Genomic DNA, 20364 nt, shown 5'->3' with positions numbered 1-20364 from the left:
TCGCATCCAATGGCTTCCATAGCTACACGCCCTTTCAGTGCTGCCCACAACCTCATGCAGTCATTACCTGCTCACTGGACACTGCCTACCGGCTTCTCGAGTGAATAAATCAACTCCGAGGTACATCCGGGACTTTCCCCCTTGCAGTGAATTCACTTCTGGACTTGACTGCCTGAGAGAGGGTCCCCGAGCCATACTCTGGAAGCCGGGGCACAAAGCTTTTTATTAACCTGACACTGGCCGCCCACCCCCAGGCAACCTGCAAAATTTCAACCCAGCAGCACGACCGTCACACCTGAGGGGCCCGTGGCACACAGAAGGTCTCCTGCCTGAGCGTGAGACCATTTAATGTTTTATAAAAACAAAGCAATCACTAAAAATCAAAAAACAAAATAAAGGGACCTAACTATATATGAAATTGTTTTCAAGCAATTTAAAACAGTATTTTGGGGGTGCCTGGTTGGCTCCGTTGGTTAAGCGTCTGACTTCGGCTCAGGTCATGATCTCATGGTTTGCGAGTTCAAGCCCTGCACTGGGCTCTGTGCTGACAGCTCAGAGCCTGGAGCCTCCTTCAGTTTCTGTGTCTCCCTCGCTCTCTGCCCCTCCATGACTCATGCTGTCTCTATATCTCTCATAAATAAATAAACTTAAAAAAAAATTTAGAGAAAACATAGTATTTTGACCAATCCTCCCTCATGCAATAAAATCGCCTAAGGACAAAAAGCCCCAGAAAGAAACTCTAAACTGCATCCAGTAAACACATTGTTAGCAATAATATAGGTATTGTTATTTTGACTATATGTAAATTATGTTAACATATTTAGGAGCCAGACTTCCCCTATAAGAGAAGAGATACAAAAATAAAATCTCTAAAGTTAAGCAAAAACTTTCAGAGTGGGAATACCAGTATGAACTTATGATTTATTTCTTTCTAAAAACTTCATTTTTCCTAGCTTGATCCACAAAACAAGCCTCTCCATTTGCAACGAGCACCTGTAGCATCCAGATTGTGGTCTCTAAATATCATTTTCCACTAAAAGTCACCAGAGCTTCTTGGTTCAAAGGCCAATTCCAAGTCTATAATAGGAAACGTACAAGATGTTGAATGTGGGAATAGAAACTGACAAAGATGCATGCAGAAATGTCAGAACACTGACGAAAACTTCAAGTTGAAATATGTCAAATATATGCACACACACACACACACACACACACACATACACACACACACAGAAATCATCAATCTCTTTGGAGCTTACTAGGACACTGACTGACACAGCATTCTGAAACTTGGTTTTTAAAAGGGGAAAAATTAAGCATTCATCCTGCCGTTGCTAAGTGCACTTCATTTCAGGGTAACCAAATCACTGATGAGGAAAAGTTTCTATGTACAGAAGAATCACAGCTAATAAATGCAAGGAGAGTGACAGGATGAAAACACCACCGTTTTGCAACTCCTAAATGAGGTAAGGACCCAGGTGACGTGCAATACGACGAAAACCATCATGGGGGGTCTTGACAGTGGAGGGCCAGGACGACCTCTGGAATCCACTGGCCAATCTCTGTCACTCGAAGAGGGGCTCCCAGACATGACGCAACAGGAAGTGTGAGGCTCAACAGCGGGGCCATTAGTAGGGCAAATAGTCCAATACTGGCAACTTCATGTATTTCAAATGAACATGCAGCACATTCTATAAAGGACCCTCTAGATCTATCCATTTATAGGAAAGAACATGTTAAAGCAGAAGAACATGTTAAAAAAGCATCACAAAGATATAATCACCCAAACCCAGAAAAGTCTGCTGGACAAATGACTCCGTTTCTTCAATAAATAAATGACATAGAAAGAAGGGATGGGATACTACCCTAAATTATAAGGGATTTAAGAATGCAACCAAGTGCAAGGTAGTTCTTATTCGGATCCCGATTCTAACACGCCAATTGTAAAGAGATACTTTTAAGACAATCAAAGAAAACTGAACATGGGATGAGTATTACGTAATATTAAGATATTATAGTTGTCCTCTCTACTTCCAGTCAAGATGGGTGGAGTTTAGCCTCTCACATGAAACAACCAAAAAACAGATAAATACACAATAGATTTCCAGACACCAGACATGAAGGAATGAAGGACACCGATTTAAACTCAACCACATCAATAATCACATTAAATGTTAGTGGCCTAAACATCACAATTAAAGACAGATCATTGGATTGGGCGGGGGGGGGGGGGGGGGGGGGGGAGGGGAGGAAGCAAGATCTAACTATATGCTGGCTACAAGAAATATACTTTACTTATAAGTTTAAGAAGTAAAACCATGGTACGAGAGACACCAGGCTCACACTGGTCAAAAGAAAGCTGGAGTGTTAGGTTATTTTCAGGTGTACAATTCTGTCCATTACTCGGTGCCTGTCACAACGTGTTAATTATACTGGAATTTTTTAAATAAGCAAATAAATCATTTTTTAAAAGAAAGCCAGCATATGATATTAATATCAGACAAAGTAAGTTTCAGGGCAAACATTCATACCAGGATAAAGAAGATTTCATCAGAATGAACCAAGAGGACATAACAGTATGTTCTAGGACCACAATGGAATTAACTAGAAATTAATTACATAAAGATCTCTAAAAAAATTCCCAAACGTTTAGAAACTAAGTAACACATTTCCAAAAAACCACATGGGAAAAACAAGAAACCAAGAGGGAAATTAGAAAGATTTTTGAACTGAGTGAAAATAAAAACCGACCATCACAAACCCTGTGGGACAGCACTAAAGCTGCACTTGGGTCAAATTTATAGCACTGAACATCTCTATCAGAAAGAGAATGGGGCGCCTGGGTGACTCAGTCGGTTAAGCGTCCAATTCTTGATTATGGCTCAAGTCATGATCTCATGGTTCATGAGTTCAAGCCCTGCATCGGGCTCTGTGCTGACAGTGCGGATCCTGCTTGGGATTCTCTCTCTCTTTCTTTCTCTCTCCCTCTCTCTCTGCCCCTCCCCTATACGTGCTCTCTCTCTCTCTCTCTCTCTCTCTCTCTCAAAATAAATCAATACACTTAAAAAAAATATTTTTTAAAGAAAGAGAACAAAGTCTGAAATCATTAGTCTCAACCACCTTAAGAAACTAGACAAAGGAGAGAAAATAGAAACCATGTCAGTGTAATGTTGGAGTGGAAATCAATGAAATAGAAATTAGAAAAACATTAGAGAAAAGTCAGTGAAACGAAGCAGGTTTCCTGTGAAGACCAATAAAACCTCAATCCAGACTGATGGAGAAAAAAGAAGACACAAATTATCAATAGAATGAAAGAGATGACATCACAACAGAGTCTGCAGATGTTAAAAGGGAAATAAAGGAACATGTGAACAGCTTTATACCAATAAGTTTGACAGCTTAGAAAAAAATGCATATATTCCTTGAAAAACACAAATTACCAATGCTCACTCAAGAAAAAAAGTATAGGGGCATCTGGGTGGCTCAGTCGGTTAAGTGTCCGACTTCAGCTCAGGTCATGATCTGCTGGTTTGTGAGTTCAAGCCACGAGTCGGGATCTGGGCGGACAGCTCAGAGCCTGGAGCCTGCTTCCGATTCTGTGTCTCCCTCTCTCTCTGCCCCTCCCCCGTTCATGCTCTGTCTCTCTCTGTCCCAAAAATAAATAAACGTTAAAAAAAAAATTTTTTTTTAAAAAAAAAAGAAAACTAGAGACAAACATCCCTTCTGAACATCGATGCAAAAATTCTAGACAAAATTTCAGTTAAAGTAGCAAATGGGATCTGATGGTAGGTTAAGAGAATAATACACCATGACCAAGTGGGATTTATCCCAGGAATGAAAAGTTGGTTTGGCCATTGAAAATTGCACCAGTCAATGAAATCCACCACATACACCAAACAAACGAGAAAAACGTTATGATCACCTTCACAGATACAAAAGAGTGTTCGACAAAATCCAACACGTGTTCCCGACAAAAACTCAGGCATGCCAGGAACATAAGGACTTCCGCGTCCTGACAAAGAGCCTCGACGCAAAGCCCACGGCTCACACCACGCCGAAAGCTTTCCCTTTAGATCAGGAACAAGACAGCCGTCTGCTTCCGCCACCTACTCAACGCTGGACTGACGGTGTCAGCTAGCTCAATCGGATCAGGAAAGGAAATTTAAAAATCAGAAAGGAAGGGGTAAACCATCTTTCCCGGCAGACACGTGACCACCTATGAGGAAAATCTGATAGGATCTATAAACGGATGCAAGACAGGCACACTGAAGGTGGCAAGGCATTGCTAAGAGAATTTAAGGCCTTTCCCCAGGCCCAGAGGCTCGGTATCGCTAAGATGTCAGATCTCTCCTCTGCTCTACGCCCCACCCCCACCCCACAAAATCCCAACAGCCTTCTTGTTGCAAATGGATACAACCTGACTGTAAATCAGATAGAAATGCAAAGGCCTTAGAACGGCCTAACCCAACCAGATTTCCAGTTGGATTACGAAGCAGCAGAAACTGAGACAGCGTGTGTAAAGACAGACGAATAGGGGCGCCTGGGTGGCTCAGTCGGTTAAGCGTCCGACTTCAGCTCAGGTCACGATCTCGCGGTCCGTGGGTTCGAGCCCCGCGTCGGGCTCTGGGCTGATGGCTCAGAGCCTGGAGCCTGCTTCCGATTCTGTGTCTCCCTCTCTCTCTGTCCCTCCCCTGTTCATGCTCTGTCTCTCTCTGTCCCAAAAATAAATAAACGTTAAAAAAAAATTAAAAAAAAAAAAAAAAAAAACACAGACGAATAGATCGCCGGCACAGAACAGAGCGTCTAGAAATAAACCCACGCATCTAAGGTCAACTGATCTGTGGCAAAGTGCAAAAGGCAATTGGGGGGGAAAAGGAGAGCGTTTCAACAAGCGGGCCTGGAAGTCATAGGCGAGAGTGAACTTCCAACCGGAACTCAGACCTCAGGTACAAAAATGACCTCAAAATGGGTTATAAAGCTAAACGTAAAACCCAAGGCTATAAAAGTTGTGGAGGGAAACATACTAGAAAATCTTTATGACTTCTAGTTAAGGCAGTGATTTCTTAGGTTACAACAGGAAGCGTGATTCACAAAACAAAAAAAGTCGCTAAACAGGACGCTAAGGGTGAGGTCCCTGGTGGGAGGGCCACCCCACCGTTCCCTCCAGGTCCGTGAGACCTTGGCACGGGTCTGGCTTAGCGAGTGGCTGCGGGTCCTGGAGTCCTCTCTCCCCACATGACCGCGGCGCCTAGGACACAGTCTCCCCTGTGTGGGACGAGCGCTCATGAAGGTGGTGGACACTTGCTTTCCTGTCCCCTGCCGGTGACTCCACACAGCAGCCCTATGAGGGGTATACACCTGGATGCCTGGCCCCCGACGGCCGCAAACCCAGGAGTCACCTTCACGGCACCCCCTCCCCGACGTGGACTCCAAGCCTCTGTCCTTGGCTTCCCCTAAATACTTAAGCCAAGTCCGAAGTCCCCAGAGTTACCTGGGAGAGAGCCAGCACCCCTGGTCCCACGTGGGGGCCCGGGACACTTGTCACTCTCTGTCAAGAACTCGCACTCCAGGGGAGCCTGCGTGGTTCAATCGGTTAAGCGTCTGACTTCAGTTCATGAGTTCGAGCCCTGCGTTAGGCTCTGTGCTGACAGCTGGGAGCTTGGAGCCTGCTTCGGATTCTGTCTCCCTCTCTTTGTGCCCCTCCCCCGCTCATTCTCTCTCTCTCTCTCTCTCTCTCTCTCTCTTTCTCTCTCTCTCTCTCTCTCTCAAAAATAAATAAACGTTAAAAAAAAAAAAGAGCTCGCACTCCAGGGGCGCCCCCGCTCGAGGCTGGGAGGAGGGGTAAGGGTGAGCTCCCATGAGTTTGGACAGGGCCCTAATGGCATGGGGCCACATTCCCCTCACAAGGCCTGTAACACCTGGGGACCCCATGCCCAGGGGAGACTTCGCAGCTCGCTCCCTGCGTTGGCCGCCTGTGGCAGAATCAGCTCTTCCTCTGAGAAGGTGTCGATGCTCTCTGTACCTGAGGGAGAAGCACAAGGCCGGCACCCCCAAACCCACGGGCAATCTGCCCTTCGGCAGTGCTAAAACCAGGCCCTTGCAGGTCAGGGGGCAGGTAAGACCCGCCTCCAAGCCCGGGGATGCTCACAGAGAGAATCTGGAGCTGCCCGGGACTGGACAGCAACACTGTATGGGGCTACTTTTCCTGTATCTGTCCAAGTTCCCAAACGAGATCGCTGAGCTGCTGTTTACGATGACGGCCCCATCCTGAATGTTGGGCCAGTGCTGCCCTCGAAAGAAGGAGACGGCAACAATAAACAACGCGATTCAAGAATAGGCAGAGGACTTGGATAGACATTTCTCCAAAGAATGGCGAAAAAAAGCACAAGGAAAGATGCTCAACATCACTAATCATTAGGGAATCAAAGCCATGATGAGATACCACCTCCCACCTTAGGATGGCTACCATCAAAAATCAGAAAGTAACCAGTGTTGGCCAGGACGTGTAGACAAACTGGCAACCTTGTGCCCTGTTGGCTGGAAAGTAAATTGATGCCGTTGCTATGGAAACCATCTGGCGTTTCCTTTAAAAATTAAAAACAGGGGCGCCTGGGTGGCTCGGTCAGTTAAGTGCCTGACTTCAGCTCAGGTCACAAGCTCACAGTTCATGAGCTCAAGCCCCACGTCAGGCTCGGCACTGAGTACAGAACCTACTTGGGATTCTCTGTCTCCCTCTCTCTGCCCCTCCCTTACTCACGCTCTCTCTATCTCAAAATAAATAAAACTTGAAAAGATTTTATAAAAATTAAAAACAGGATTACCATATGATCAGACACCCAAAGGAATTGGAAGCAGGATTTGCAGCGCCTGGGTAGCTCAGTCGGTTAAACGTCCGACTTCGGCTCAGGTCAGGATCTCACGGTTCGTGGGTTCGAGCCCCGCGTTGGGCTCTGTGCTGCCAGCTCGGAGCCTGGAGCCTGCTCTGGATTCTGTGTCTCCCTCTCTCTCTGTTCCTCCCCCACTGGTGCTCGCGCTCTCTCTCTCTCTCTCTCTCTCTCAAATAAAGATTTAAAAAATTAAAAAAAAAAGAATTTGAAGCAGGATCTTAAAGAGTTCATCATGTTATTCACAACAGCTAACATGTGGAAGCAACCCAAGGGGCCACTGACTGATGAGCGGATAAGCAAAATGTGGTATATCCATACAGTGGGATATTAATCATCCTTAAGGAAGAAAATTCTGCAATGCGCTACAACGTGGATGAACATGCTTGAGGATGTGATGCTAAGTGAATAAACCAGACCCAACAGCACAAACGCCATACGATTCCACTTATCTCTAGATTCGTCTAGATATCTAGAATCGTCAAATTCAGGGACAGAAAGCAGAAGGGCGAATGTTTTTAATACCATGAACTGTACACCCAAAAAGCAGCGAAGATGGTAACCTTCCTGTTACGTGCATCTTAACACAATTTTTTTCATGTTTATTTTTGAGAGAGACAGAGAGAGACAGAGTGCACATGGGGGAGGGGCACAGAGAGGGAGACACAGAATCTGAAGCAGGTTCCAGGCTCTGAGCTGTCAGCACCGAGCCCGATCCGGGGCCAAAGTCAGACACTTAACCGACTGAGCCGCCCAGGCGCCCCGCCACCTTAACACAATTTTTAAAAAGAGAGAGAAAAAAGATATTTAGAAAAAACGTTTTAAAAAAGAAGGAAGGAGAGAGGGAGTCCCTGCAGGCCAGCTCTGAGGTGAGAACCCTTGCTGCCTGCCTAGCTCCCATGACAAGAACTTGGAACAGCCCGGGGTTGGACAGCGACACTCTTATTTGGCTACTTTTCCTGTTCCCGGGCCTTGGATCCTCTGCCTCCCCTAGTCCTGCTGCTGACAGCCCCAAGAGGGCAGACCCCATCCCTGCTGGTCCCCGGACCCCATGCCCTCAGGGTGACGAGGGCCAACTGCAGAAGTCACCTGGCCAGGGAAGGGCACGTCCACCCAAAACACCTGCCCTTCCCCACATCCAACTCTACTCGGGAGACGCAAGCCGCCCCAGGTACCAGCAGACTCCGGAGCCCTCTCCCTGCACTGGCCCCCAACAGGATCGCTGTACAACTCACCACGTTCTGCCTCGTGGCCACCTCTCCCGCCCTGATATTTGTCTGGGGAAAGGGGGAAGTGGGAGGGAGGAAAGGAAAGCCCTGAGGCTCTGCTCCTCTGAGAAGCTGACAGGCTTCTGAAGGGCTGCAGCCCTGGCCCAGGGAGGGTGGGGAGGACGGACAACCTGGGTTCAAATCCGGACTCTGCAGTGGGACCTTGAACAAGGCACTCCACCCACTCCCACGGAGCCTGCTGCATTTGGGACATGGACGGGGCTGAGTGCGGGGCCCCTCCCGCCACCCTGCCTTCCAGGGGGCTTGGGCCACATTTGTTGACTTGGAAGATGGTCACACAGCTGTGACTTGGGTGGGACCTCATCCTGGCATCCAGTCTGCTCTCAGGAGGGGACAGCCTGGCTGCAGGAACCCATAGGGTAGCCCACCCTGTCTGATCTGCTCTCCCTGTCCATCCCTGCACCATGGCAGAGGGAGGACACTAAAGGAATGCCACCTGTGCCCACCTTGACAGGAAGCAGGGAGGACACCCAGTTCACCATGAGACAGCCCCTGGAACTCTTGTCACTCACTCGACACACCATGTGGCTTCTCATAAGAAGACGGCCACCATGTGTCCTGGGGAGCCCGGGGCCAGGGCAAAGGTGGACTTATATATCTCAAAAACACAGCCCTCGCTTAAGAAGACCAAAAATCTATTTTTAAATTTTACTTAATATATACGCTAAAGGGGTAGGAAGAGGTAATTACCTTATCAAAAGATGCACTATGAGATCCATCTAAATAGATGCACTTTCCTACCACACTTACAATGCTTTATTTAGGATATTTTTAAAAATTTATTTCAAATCGCGGCGCCTGGGGAGCTCAGTAGGTTAAACATCTGACTTCGGCTAAGGTCCTGATCTCGCAGTTCATGAGTTCGAGCCCCGCATCGGGCTCTGTGCTGACAGCTCAGAGCCTGGAGCCTGCTTCGGATTCTGTGGCTCCCTCTCTCTCTGCCCTTTCCCCATTCGTGCTCTGTCTCTGTCTCTCAATAATAAATAAACGTTAAAAAAAATTTTTTTTTAATTTATTTCAAATAAAACAAGGCCCACCTGTACAAAGCTGCTGGAAAAATAGCCCAGGAGTGGCTCTCCAACTACTAACCAAACACAGTGTAAAATCTAGTCTGCCTTCTTTGGTCAATATTTACATGGACTTCAGCCTGACTCAGAAAGGAAATTTGAAAGTATTTGGTTGGAGGCCAGAGTGGTTGTCTGGATACGCAGGGTTTCAATCGCAGCTGGGGCCTTTCCTGGGAATCTTAGGTGGGGCCAGGTGTGGAGATACAACATCAACATCAACATCAACATCACTATAATAATATTAACAGTTACGGTCAGCCAGCCTTTTTTCTTTGTTTTTGTTTTTGTTTTTTTTTTTAAATAATATTAGTTTTAATCAGAAGAGAGTTTTTTTTTAGGTCAGATTTATAGACTTAAAACTAAAACTCACATACAATAGAACTGTACCCTTTTTAGGGCACCTCGGTGGCTCAGTCGGTTAGACAACCGATTTCGGCTCAGGTCACTATCTCACGGTTTGTGAGTTCGGGCCCCGAGTCGGGCCCCGTGCTGATGGCTCGGAGCCTGGAGCCTGCTTCGGATTCTGTGACTCCCTCTCTCTCTGCCCCTCCCCCGTTCGTGCTCTGTCTCTCTCTGTCTCTCAAAAATGAAAAAACATTTAAAAAAAAAAAAAGAAAGAAATGTACCCTTGTTAATGCAGAGTTCTGAGTTCCAACAAACACATATAGTCATGCAACCACAGCCAAATGAAGACAGAGCACATTTCCATCACCCCTGGAAAGTTCCCTGTGCCCTTCGCAGTCAGGCCCTTCCCCCACTCCTGCCCCCACAACCCCTGACCTGTTTTCTGCCCCCTCGTCCTACATGTGGAACCATGTAGTCTGTAACCTCCACCCCCTCAACCTCCTCGGAGGGAAGTTTTCTTTCCTTTTTTAAAATTTTTTAAAAAGTTTTCTTTATTTGACAGAGAGAGAGAGAGAGAGATGCACAAGCAGGGGAGAGGCAGAGAGAAGGAGAGAGAGAATTTCAAGCAGGCCCCATGCTGATAGCACAGCTTGAACTCACAAACCGTGAGATCATGACCTGAGCCGAAATCATGAGTCAGACGCTTAACCAACTGCACCGCCTGGGCGCCCTTTTCTTTTTTTTTATAATATTTATTTATTTTTGAGAGAGAGCATGAGCAGGGCGGGGCTGGGGGGCAGAGAGAGAGGGAGACAACACAGAATCCGAAGCAGGCTCCAGGCTCTGAGCTGTTAGCACAGAGCCCAACCCGGAGCTCGAACCCAGGAACCATGAGGTCATGGCCTGAGCCGAAGTCAGATGTTCAAACGACTGAGCCACCGAGGTGCCCTCTTTTTTTTTTTTTTTTTTTTTTTTCCCTTTCTTCCTTTTTTTTTTTTTGTAATTTTTTTTTTAAGGTGGGGACCTTTCCACCGACCTGGTGCCTGTGCTTCAGTGGTTTGCTCCTTTCCGAGGCTGTGAGGGAAGGGATCCGTGGCATGGGTGGACGGCCACGTTTGGTTTATCCGCTCCCCGGCCGAGGGACACTCGGCTGTCACGGGACTCTGCTATTGTAAACAAAGCTGCTGCAGACAGGGTTGGCTGCGCACGTGCTTTTGTTTTCGTTCGCCCTGTGGCCTGCTGCGGCTACTGAGGAGCAACTGTGTCCCCTCCACCGCCGTGCCAGTCCCTAGGGGGGCGGCCAGGAAACGCGGGCCAGGCACAGGGGTGACAGGGAACACAGCCACCGCTCGCGAGAGCACCCACACTCCACAGCCCAAGGCCCGGGAGCACGTCGGGGGCAGCAGCAGAGCAGAGGCACAAGATAGCGAGGGGCGAAGGCCTGGGGGGGCGGAGGGGACACAGGCCTGAGCCCCTCAGCCTCAGACCCACTTCCCACCCCTAGTTCCACGCCTCCCCACAGCCCAAGCTGCCCACCATCCGGGAGGAGCCCTCGGCAGCTCCCCAGGGTTGTGGCTGCTGGGCACCCCTCCTCGTGGCCAGCTGCCCGTCACCCACTTAGCAGGCCAGTGACGATGAGCTGTCTGCCTACTTGCGGGGTGCCCCTGTGATCGCCAGGCCTCAGCAGCAGCGGGGGGCGGGGGGGAGGGGAAGGAGTGTGGGCAGGCTCTCATCCCCAGGAGCCTGGTCCCCAGTCCCAGCAAGCAGGACAGAGGTGGCATCCAGCAGAAGGCCACTCACTGGTCTCAAAAAGTCGGCCCCAGAGAAAGCAGAATCCAGCACATATTCTCAAGGCCTCCAGCGAGAACTGTTTATGTGCCCATTTTCCAGGCAAGGATTGTGAGGTTCAGAGAGGGGAAGTGACTTGCCCAAGAGTGCAGCGATGGGGCCAGGACTGTGCCCAGGGCCACCAGCTTGGTCTGCAACCCCAGAAGGATTTCTTCTGAGCCCCTTGCCCAAGAGAGGAATGGGCCGCCCACCCTGGCTCTAAGCCCAACCGATGGGCCATGGCCACGGGGGCCCAGCACCCAGGCCCCCACCTGCCCAGCGCTGCCTTCCAGAAGGTGCTTCAGGGCCAGTGAAGCCCCATTAGTGAATATTAGAATATTAGTGTCTGAGCCAGAAAGGTGCAGCTAATCTTGTTATCCTTTAAGGCAAGCTGAGGAAAGTGGTTTGCCTAATTGAGCTCCCTAGAAGTTAATCCAGGAAAAGGGGCCCCGTCTCCGTGGACCGACATGACACAGCCCGCAGAACGCTGGCCTGCTCGGGTGACCCCGGCTGAGCGCGCTCACCTCACCGTGGCCCCCACATTACCTCTCCGGGCCTCACCCTGCCACCCCACCTGCCACGACCTACCCACCTCCCAGGGCACCCAGAGCTGGGCAGGGCCTGTCTCTGAGAACGGGCCGCGCCGTACCAAGGACACAAACAGGTCGAGTGCAGGGGCTTTGCGTTCTGCTGGGCTTGTCTTTCACGAAGGAAGAAAGACAAGGGCGTGGCCTGTCAGGTTTCTGTGGCTGGTCCACGTCCGTTTGTCCGACCCTCAGCAGGTGGTGAGGGGGCGAGGACTGAGTGTGAACCAAGGCTGAGCCAAGGCCGGGCCTGTGTGCAGCCGTCGGGGGAAGGGGGGCAGGGCCCAAGGCCACAAGGCCACACTGGGTAGCGATGGCGGGGGGGCGGGGTAGGGGTCTCCGCTTCCTTTCCTCAGAGATGCTGCCCTCTGTGGAGCCTCCTGAGGCCAGAAGGGGTTTGGACACGCGCCTATGCTCCTCTCCAGCTGCCTTCCCTCGGAGGCCGGCCTCGCCGCCTCCAATCCAGTTCCTCAAACGCAGACCAACAGTGCGGGCATCCCTCGGGAGCCTCTGAGAAATGCAGACTCTTGGGCCCCCGCCCCGGACCCGCCAAGTCAGTCTGCATTTTCACCGCGTCCCCGGGGATTGCCGAGAAGGGCTATGCTGCCCCAGCATTCGGAGGGACCTCACACTCCCACTCGGTTATTGACTCAACCCCGAAACCGCTTTCACCGCCAGAAAGTTCCATGGCATCGCCCCGGCCGTTCCCGAACACAGCGTCGTGGCTCTCTACCAGGCCCACGGCACCGTGAAGGGACAACCCCCGAGATGCTCCGCCTCTAGAGGTGGCGGTCCTTCGAAGCAGTCGCGGAAGACGGTCCTCGCCACCTCCGGCCCAGGGCCCCTCCGCTCAGAACACAGCAGCGGCACCTCCCTGACAAATACTTCCAAGCCGGTCCCTGTGGCAGAGGCCAAATCAAGCTCATGCCTTCTTTCGACCTCTGAGCTTAACCATGCACGTGATTTAAGGCGACCCTAGTGACTGTCAGTTGCTTGTAACAACATGAAGCTTTGCCACCAGGGTGCTGGGGAGAGCTGAGAGATCCAGCTTTAAGGAACTCAGCTACTCAGCCTTGCTAGGAGAAGTCTTAATGCCTCTTCTGGGAATGGCCTAGAGGCTGGAGAGAGCACTGGGCAGGGTTCAGGAGAAGCAGAGCCCCTGCTTTGTGCAGCAAACCGTCCAGGGATTGTCCCCCAGAGTCCTCACCACGATCTGTGAGAAAAGCACTTCATCTGACACATAAAGGAACAGAGGCACAGAGAGGGTGAGTGACTCAGCCAAAGCCACACAGCTGAGCAGTAGTAAAGCCCAGCCTTGAATCCAGAACCTATGCTTCCAATCAGTAAGCTCCCAGGACAGCTCTCCTTCGGGCTGGGTCCCCCCGATTTGCCGGGACACATCACAACCTCAGTTTCCTTGTGTGTAAAGGACAGGGGGTTAGGCTAACATCCCCACCAGCTCCAACATCCCGCAGGTCCGTCAACGACAGCAGAACGGGGCTGCCTCCTTCACTGCTGGCCAGCAGGCGTGGGTGCCAAGAGCATTCTCCCACCGGACAGGAACCTCACCCCCACCTGAGACTGGGGCAGAAACACAGGCAGCTTGAGCCACCACACTGCCACCTCCGGTGTTTGCGACAAGGGAGCTAGAAATGTACGTGCTTTGGAAGGCTGCATCCAGGCAATGACAGGTGACCACACCTGTGCTGTTCCTGAGTGAGCCCACGTTGGCCCCAGGCCCTCATTAACCCCACGGGGCATTTTCCACTCCAAAGGGCCACTCAGGGTCCTCAGCTTCCACAGTGGGCCGTCTGACCTGCACGTCCTCCAGTCCCCTGCCAGGCCGTACCCCCCGGAAAGCCCGACTCTCCCGGGCACGTTGAGTGCGCCGAGTGGGACCTCAGCCATGGGTGCAAGCCATGAGGCTACAGCTCCATGTAAAGCATTTTGAGACACCTCACCCACCCCCGGGGGGACCCTCAAAAGGTCAGATGCAACCACCATGAAGCTCTACACGGTCCTGGCGTCCCAGCTCACCCCAAGAGGCCATGCACCTGCACGTGTCCCCAGCACATTCATGCCACCTGGATTCCATGACTCTCTCATACCATTCCTGCCACCGAGAAGAGCTGTCCCTGACCTCTGCCTGCCAACATCACACCTGTGCAGCCGGCCAAGCTTTAGACCCTCCTCTGGTGACCTCATCCCTGGCGGGTCCAGTCCCCAGGAGCCATTCCCACTGGCCTGGGGAGCAACACCATTTGTCCTGCGCCCTGGGTCTTGGCCTCAGCTCCTCCACCAGACTCTCGACAGCAAGGCCTAGGGGCTGGGTACATCCAATGACTCATTCATCCATTCCATTCGAGAACAAACCCTACTCCTGCCTGCTTCCCAACTTTTGCTCAAAATGTTCTCTCTTGTGATAATGAAGTTGTGCTGAGGTAGGAAATGTCCCCAGTTTCAGAGACGCTACAATGAAAGGATGAGGGGACACGTGTCACTGCACTCATGACTTCAGCAAATGTGGCAAGATGTTCTGGAATCTAGGTGAGTGTTGGGAGGTTTGTTCTCTCCACTGCTGTATACGTTTAAAATCTGTCAATTAAAAAAGTTGCCCCTGCCTGAGAACCCTATCTCTCTCCTGCCTGCCTTTTCCTACCAAAATCTCCCCAACGAAGGGGGTCTGTGCCTGTGGCCCGGCTGCTCTGTCCCCTCCAAGCCCTCGGGCCACCTGCCTGTGCCTTGCTCACAGCATAGCAACTTCTGGGCCCTGAAATCTATACCCACCTTACCTCCTCAAGCATCCTCTGAACCCTGGGAAAGGGGGCCATGCCTTGCTCCTCCCCAAACCTCCCAGGTGCCCCGCACTCGGACACTGGCTGAATCCCCGACGTGCTGAGTGCCCAAGCTGAGTGCCACTTCTGCATTTGCGGTGGCCCAGTCACGGGGGAAGAAAGGAAATGACAGCATCGGGGGAGAAGAGCGTGTGCCGCAGCCAAGGTAGGGGCAAGAATGTGCTGGACACCATCGCCACCACCCTGGCCTGGCCAGCCCAGCCCACACTCTCCCTCCGGCCCCGGTGCCGGCTCTGCAGTCCTGAACCCAGCAAGGTGCGCATTCAAACGGCCTGGGCTCCCTCCCAGGCACAGCAAGGCCTTCCCCAGGACATTTGCAGGAGCAGGTTTCAAGCTGGTGCCAACCTCCCCTGGCCAGGCCAGGGGGCGCTGGGCGTAATAGGATTTAAGCAACCCAGAGCACTTCTAATGTTTGCTAAGTCTGCTAAGGGCACAGAGAGAGAAAGACAAAGATACGGCATCTGCAGGGCTGTGAACAGCAGCATGCAGCAGCCTTGTCTCTCTCTCTCTCTCTCTCTCTCTCTCTCTCTCTCACACACACACACACACACACACACACACACACACATGCTGTCCAGCCCACCAAGCCCCTTGCTCATGGACACAGCACAGAGATGCTCCAAAGCCAACCAGCCCCAGAGGAAGCCACTGTTCATCCTGGGGTGTGTGTGTGGGGAGGGGGGGGTGAACAGCTACAATTGTTACCACTGGGGGGGGGGGGTGTGGGCATAAGAGGGAGGAGTGGCTTCCATTCAGGGGGGAAGGCTGAACTGGCCTCTGATCAGACAGCGTGGCCCTTGGTGGCCTGATGGTGCTCACAATCTGGAGCAGTCCACGGATGCCCAATTACTTCCCGGTAATTGCCAAGCTTACATGCCGGCGAAGGCCGTCTCTTTACCCTCACAGTTGCCATCAAAGCTGAATTGGGATTATTTCATTTGCTGCATGCCGACCCAGGCCTCTGTCCACCGGGCTCAGTTTCTCCTCCCCCCCCTCCTCCTTTTAAAGGACAGAGAGGAGGTGGGGAGCGGACTGGGCCTCCGCACGAGTCTGAGCGACCTGCAGGATGAAGCTGGGCGATCTGGTGACGAGGCTCGGGAAGCCTGGGCCTTTCTCGGCCCCCCCCACCCCGAGCTGAGCGCCACTCTGTGGCTCCAAGTGTCCTTAACAGCAAAGCTCGGCTCCCCCATCGGGTGGCACCTAATGTTCCCTATTAGCAGCTCGCTGTTAATACAAGCAGCGATGGCAGAGACTCGAGAGAATTGATTCAACAGCAAACAGTTCTGCCAGGCAGGAGCACCGAATGCTGGTTCACACCTGCTGATGACAGCGCGAGTATTTACGAACCAGCCCAGACTCAGCTGCAAGCGAGGGCCAGCCTCGGCCTTCCCGCCTGCGGGTCTGTCCTCTGGGCGGCTCCGGGGTACCTGCCCCTGCCAGGCGTGGCCCTCAGAAGGCCTCCGGGGTGGAGCAGACATGCCAGAGATGCGATCTCCGGAGAATGGGTGCTGGCAGAAAGAATAGCGTGGGCTGGGGGGTGTCGAGGAAGCCTCCCTGGCAGGGCGACCCTCACACCGTGGCCTGAAAGATAAAAACAAGACCCACACAGAACACAGAAAGAAGGTTCCTCCAGGCAGGAAAAACATAGAATGGCGCTCTCTCTGTCCTGCTCCGACCACTCTGCTTTCCTGCCGGGATGTCCACACTGCCTGAAGCCCTCACAGCCAAATCTGGGGCAATGAGAGTGCCAGGGTCACCCGGCCCCCCCCTCCCCCAGTGCCTGGGCTTTGGAAGAGGGGTGGGGACAGAGCAGGCGCAGAGGTTTTGTTCTGGATCTCGGACTTGGTATCTAGCAAGGTGAGGTGTCTTCACGACAGAAGCCAGGGGTACTAGGGAGGGACAAGTCTAAATCATGCGGATCAGTGACTGAGCTGGAGGGAGAGAATTGCAAATGCGGTGACAAGGGAAACTGGCTGTGGGGGGTGAAGGGGGCAGACAAAGGCCCTAAAAGAAAGAAGTACACCTGAACTCCGGGGAGTGTTACGGAACCAGAAGCACCAACACATGAGCCGAACCAGAGTGTTACGGAACCAGAAGCACCAACACATGAGCCGAACCAAAGAAACCCAGAGAGAGACAGGCGGTGAGGGCGTCATCGACCTCCCCCATCCTCACAAGAACCCTCTGCGGGAGGTCAGGACCCACAGTTCACAGACGGAAGACTCAGGAGTTGGTCGAACTGCACACACCCAGGCCGTCTGCAAGGGCCACCGGCACCTTGGACGGGGAGCCCCGCAGGCTGGGGTTGGGGGGTGAGGGGGGCGGGAGCAGGATTCCTAGAAGCGTTGAGCAGGGCTGGGGATCATCTCGCCCCTGCCCTCGAGGGACCCAGAGGCCCCATGGCCCGTGTCCAAACTTGTCCCAGAGTCCATGGCAGGCAGTGGAATGCAGAGGTGACACAGGCCAAACACACGCCCAAACTCAGTGACATTTGTCCAGAAGGCTTACTGACCAGGAGTGGGATGGACCCCCTGCAGTGACAAACAGCCGCGGCATTTTTAAATAACGTCTTATTCTCAATACTTTCAGATTCCTGGATAAGTTGTAATGTCAGCCCAGGGTTCCCGCGTGCCTCCGGCCAGCTCCTCTGAGGTGGTCACCTCCCGGACCCACGGCCTACTGGTGACAACAGCAGCGGAGACATTTCAGCCATCCTTTGGGCAAAAGCAGTTCTGTTCTGCTGGGTGGGCGCATGGTCAGCTTTCCTGCCCAACAGATAGGAGGGAGCCGTGTCCCCGTCACTGCCACACGGCCACACTGAGCCCGCGTGGCCCCCCAGTCCCTGTGCCCCCAAACCATGCCCACGCACCCTCCCGGAGGCTGTGAAGCGGGGAGCCAGTGTGAGCTCAGGGAGGTGAGCTAACTCCACCCAATCGCAGCGAGGAACATAAAAAAGCAGCATCCTGAGGAAACCCAATCCCCTTCACACAGTGGTGTGACTGTCCCTGAAAGTGCCTGACAGCTGAGGGGACAGAGCACTGAGCACGAGGACTCTCTCTTCTCGCAGGGTACAGCCTGGGTTCGAGATACTGTGTTCTGTGCTAATCACCCACCCCGCCGGAACATTTCTCGTGACCTCCGAGGACGGGGACGTTTTCGGTTCTCTGTCACCCGCAGGGAGGACGAGACAGAACAGTACAACGTCTGTCTGGCCCGGTCCCTCTGGGGACGACCTCGTACAGCTTCCCTGTGCTGCCACGCAGACTGAGCTTAAACACGAGCCCCCGCTAGACGCACAGACGCACGGCTGGGACAGCGGTTAGGGTCTCCTGTGGCACTCAGGGGTCAGAGGTCAGGCGCACCAGCCACCGGGGAGGTCTGCTCTGAGCCCCGGGGGCTTGGGCCTTCACACACTCGCCTCCCTGCCAATCTCCGTCACAGTCACGGCCACACTGGTTCTTTGACCCCGTCCCACTGAATGCAGATCCGAGATGTACTTGCCCGTGTGAGCAAATGAGCAGGATAAGGATGTGTAACGACAGGGGCGCCTGGGTGGCGCAGTCGGTTAAGCGTCCGACTTCAGCCAGGTCACGATCTCGCGGTCCGTGAGTTCGAGCCCCGCGTCGGGCTCTGGGCTGATGGCTCGGAGCCTGGAGCCTGTTTCCGATTCTGTGTCTCCCTCTCTCTCTGCACCTCCCCCATTCATGCTTTGTCTCTCTCTGTCCCAAAGATGAATAAACGTTGAAAAAAAAAAAAAAAAAAAAAGGATGTGTAACGACAGCACCATTTACGGTGGTGAAAGTCCATGGGGGAGACAAATAAATTACAGGACACCCATACGACAGAATCCTGCGTAGCAACGGAAAAGAATATCGTAGATCTATGGACAGGAAAGTGAAAATCTCCAAGTGCGCCAAGAGCTCCTCGAAGAGTTCAGTAGAACAGGGCCTAGTGCTGAGGAAACACAACATTAGTTCCCATTACTTTTCTTTTTTTTTTTTTTTTTTATTAAAAAATGCTTAACGTTTATTTTGAGAAAGAGAGAGTATGAGGAGGAGCAGAGAGAGAGAGGGAGACACAGAATCCGAAGCAGGCTCCAGGCTCCGAGCTGTCGGCACAGAGCCCGACGTGGGGCTCGAACTCACGGACCGTGAGATCACGACCTGGGCCGAAGTCAGACGCTTAACCGACTGAGCCACCCAGGCGCCCCAGTTCCTGTTACTGTTCTAAGATCAGCAAGCTCCGCTTTTATGAAGGAAAAGAAGGTGGCCACCCTTGTAGGAAAGAGAGTTTCTCCGCACAGAGAACCTCCCAGAAGGGAGGGCCGGGGAACAGAGTTCAAGGGAGACATTTTTACCTTATGCCCCTTGGCACCGTTTGAATTGTTATCATGTGCATGTGTCACTTACACTTACAATTTTGAACACAATAACTGCGGGGATACTACAGACAACAAACTGACCCTGTCCCCAGGGGTGAGGGGCAGAAGGCTATTCAGGTAAGGCAGGGACCCCAGGTGGCCACCCCAGATGGCTGATCTTCAAGGTCAACCAAGGTATGCAGCTTTGCACAGGTGTCCACTCCCAGGGCCCTCACCCATCCAAACCTGGGGCTGGTGGGGAACGCTTACTCCTGCCTCAGGTTGACGTGTTTTACTTCACACATGATTCTAACAAGCCTGACTGCGTGGCTGCCCAAAACAGCAGGAAAGCGGCAGATCGGGAGGGAGACGGGACAGGTGCACTGCAGGCGGCGAGAAGCAGGGGCGGACAGGGGTCAGAAACACTGGAACAGGCACGTGGTCCTGAGAAAGTGTAGCGTCTGGGGCCGTGTGCAGAGGGGCCCGCATCCTAGCTCCAGGACCCGCATCATGATGACACAGTTCCATTAGCCTGTCTGTGCTAGAGAGGAGGGACTTCAGAAAGAACATATGCATGATTGTTTTTTAAAGGGGTCTGGGTACCCCCGAGGCCCCACGGGTGGGAATGGACGGCAGCCCTCCTGGGTGAGGCCTCCTGTCCCTGGTGGAAATGTGCTTGCTTCATAATTAACAAGGGGTCAAGGCCAGCCTGTCATTCTGTTCTTTTCTTTCTTTCTTTCTTTCTTTTTCTTTCTTTCTTTCTTTCCTTCTTTCTTTCTTTTTCTTTCTTTCTCTTTCTTTTCTTTCCCTTTCTTTCTTTCTTTCTTCCTTTCTTCTTTTAATTATCCAAGGCTAGCCTGTCATTCTTTTCTTTTCTTCTTCTTTCTTTTTCTTTCTTTCTCTTTCTTTCTTTCTTTCTTTCTTTCTTTCTTTCTTTCTTTCTTTCTTCTTTTAATTATCCAAGGCCAACCTGTCATTCTGTTGTTTGCTTTCTCTCTTTCTTTTTTTTTTTTTTTTTTAACATTTTTATTTTTGGGACAGAGAGAGACAGAGCATGAACGGGGGAGGGGCAGAGAGAGAGGGAGACACAGAATCGGAAACAGGCTCCAGGCTCTGAGCCATCAGCCCAGAGCCTGACGCGGGGCTCGAACTC

General features: G+C 52.0%; 1 protein-coding gene across 5 annotated transcripts in view; it reads right to left on the bottom strand.

Annotated features, from left to right (window-relative positions):
* The window catches only part of PEMT (phosphatidylethanolamine N-methyltransferase), an 85858-nt gene that overhangs the window by 29862 nt on the left and 35632 nt on the right, over window positions 1–20364 (bottom strand). The gene's annotated exons all lie outside the window — the stretch shown is intronic.

This window comes from Leopardus geoffroyi, chromosome E1 (genome assembly GCF_018350155.1).
Source record: "Leopardus geoffroyi isolate Oge1 chromosome E1, O.geoffroyi_Oge1_pat1.0, whole genome shotgun sequence".
Lineage (NCBI taxonomy): Eukaryota > Metazoa > Chordata > Mammalia > Carnivora > Felidae > Leopardus > Leopardus geoffroyi.
Note: the sequence above shows the minus strand (reverse complement) of the source record. Positions and strands in the feature narration are given on the sequence as shown.